Genomic DNA, 2,734 nt, shown 5'->3' with positions numbered 1-2,734 from the left:
AAGAAAAAAAGTCCTTTGTGCTGGTTGCCTGCTGACAGGACACTCCTTTCCTTTTTATCTAAAAAAAGAACTTATCCTCACCAAGCAATCAATCCACCAAGTCTATTCCACCAGTGTTTTTAACAGGACTGTCTTCATGGAAAATCAAGCTTGAACAAGTGTATTCAGACCACTATCCCCCCTCCCTTTTTGTACGATTCTGGCATTCGGGTACAAGCTCAATTACTAATCTTCTATCCTCTAACTTACATCGCTACCTGGTCAATATACCAAGGTCTCAACTCCCCTGAGGAAACCCACAAGGGCAAAACGCGTCGGGAGAGACCATTAACAGGAAAATCACCTATATTGACCCTCACCTCACTGGGGTTTGGTGTACATTATAACCAACCCAATGTAATGTATCTAGATTTCAAATGTCAGAGTACTAAAACCTTATATGTATGTTTGTTAAGACATTTATTTTATTGTAATGAATATAAATAAAAGATTTTAATCAATTTTATAATAATACTGCCTTAAAGAGCAACTTTTCTCTTCATCCTATCCTTATCTTTAGACGTTTAGGCTCGGCAACACTACCTAAGTAGTCACGAACTGATCACATACCAAACTTTCCCATCTATTTGATAAAGAAATGTCACTGGGGGCCACAGGGACAGATTTATATCTCAGGAGCCCATATGTAATGCGCCTGGGCACACAAACCACTACCGACTCCAGATATCCTTGAATAAGGTTTATTCAGAATGGTACAGCACAGCAAGGGTTAAGTCCAATCAAGCAAGGTACAGAAGGATAAGGCAAAAGCAGGTCAGTAACAATCCGAGGTCAGGGCAGGCAGCAGGCAGAATGGTCAATAACAATCCGAGGTCAGGGCTGGCAGAGTTCAATCAGAGTTAGGTTCAGACCGGGTCACTGAGGAGATGACAAGCAGAAGTTTTAAACACACAAAGACACACCCAAGCACACTGTGGTAACAGAGGCTATAGCGGGCAATGGGGTGATGGACAGGCTCTCCTTAAATAGCCAGGATGACCAATCACCTTGCGCCACCTGGCACTGTCTCATGGGAGACTGAGTAAATCCCCTGCAGCTGATTGGCCGCAGGGAATTCAAACTAACTATGTCCCGCCCTGGGGCGAAGCAGCCGAGTGCCACGCCCTCGGGGGGTACAAGAGGGACGCATGGTAACACGCGCACCTCTTCCCACAGTACCCCTAGGACGTGCACTACTTTGCACTTGCACAGTGCTGGGAGCAGGAACCACATTCAAAGGGATGCAAGGGCTGCTGCCTGGCTGATCAGTAATTAGTCCAGGGCGGATCCCTCCGCCTGCAGAGACAGACAAGCTGTGAGCAGAGGAGCAGCCTTGGTTATGCTGCTTGCTACTGAGGGGTCTCCCTCTGTGGCTGGGAACCCCAGGGACACCGCAGGCTCGCAGGGCGGGTAAGTTCCTTACACCATAGACACGGAAACCCTGGTGACCTAAACTCTCCCACAAGCCACACACTTCTAAATCACACATATTTTTTACAAACACAAATTATTGTGCAGCACTGTTTTTGGAACATCATCAATCATGCTTCATGATGACAATGTGGCACCAAAATAGAACTTGTCTTTACTTAGTTTAGCAGCCATTAGCCACTATCTCCTGTAGTGACATCACAAAAGCAATACAGCACAACAGGTAAATGGAAAACACTCTACCCAGCACTGATAAAAATTGGCTGTGCTGAGGGGGATAAACTGAGAAGTAAGGTCTGGGACTTGTGGCAAACAATTATTCATTGGTTAGCATGAGTATTTAGGGAATGCCACAGCCTGCAGAGAAAAGGAACCTGAACAAGCAGCCCTGTCTTCGGTAAGTTATACGCACTGTGCTAGCCAATTGTCTCTACAGCTACTAGTACCTCCAGGCACAAGCCTGCTGAGTACAGCACCAGATCTAACAAAGGATGTGTTGTAGGTACATGTGAATAAAAAGAAATATAAAGTTACATTTCGTACTTTGCTATCTGGTATGTATGCAGGCTGGACAGAATAACAAAAACATTAGGTAGCTAAGACAGTTCACATATGTTTGTTTTACCTGTGTATTTAGCCATTTGTCAAAAGTTTAGCTTTAATCATCATATGCTCTTCAATGTCATAATTTGTAGTATTTACCCTTCGCTGACTCCCAACCTGTGTATAATAAACAAATGGCAAAATATAGGATGATAAATACATTTTCACCTGTTGCTATACACCCTGTACACTGAGCTGCTCACAGCCTTACTTCCGTTTGGTATTAGGTGGTAAAATCCCCCCTGGCCAGCGGCTGTTTCTCAATTCCAGAAAGTGCATTTTTGACAACAGTAATATAAATATCCATAATTCTCACACATGAGAGAGTGAAGTTTACAGCTTCCTTTATGGAACTATATTTTATTTATAGGTGCTCTGAGCACAGCTGCTGGTGAAGAAATCAATGTTGCTGATTCACACTGAGGAAGTTTGAGTTACAGGAGGCTAGTGGGAGAGGAGACCTCACAGCAGAAATGGGGAATCAGAAATTTACCATTCTCACACGACAGATGATGTAAAAACAGGTATAACATTTTTCCAAGCAGCATTTTAGTGCTGTTTGCAGGTGTATTAAAAATGAAAACCGTCTTCATAATTTCACTTTGCTAAGTGTTTGACCTACATTGATGTACAATTTGCTTTTTAGTGAAGGTGCTGTCGA

At 43.4% G+C, this 2,734-nt stretch overlaps 1 long non-coding RNA gene across 1 annotated transcript; it reads right to left on the bottom strand.

Annotated features, from left to right (window-relative positions):
• Nucleotides 1–726: 726 nt before the first annotated feature.
• LOC140342589 (uncharacterized) lies at nt 727–2,192 on the bottom strand. The gene is made up of 2 exons (XR_011923102.1): nt 2,096–2,192; nt 727–918 (listed from the first exon to the last, which is right to left on the bottom strand). It is a non-coding gene; the product is annotated as an uncharacterized lncRNA (long non-coding RNA).
• Nucleotides 2,193–2,734: the final 542 nt, after the last annotated feature.

Source organism: Pyxicephalus adspersus, chromosome 12 (assembly GCF_032062135.1).
Source record: "Pyxicephalus adspersus chromosome 12, UCB_Pads_2.0, whole genome shotgun sequence".
NCBI lineage: Eukaryota > Metazoa > Chordata > Amphibia > Anura > Pyxicephalidae > Pyxicephalus > Pyxicephalus adspersus.
This window is presented reverse-complemented; position numbering and strand designations above follow the sequence as displayed.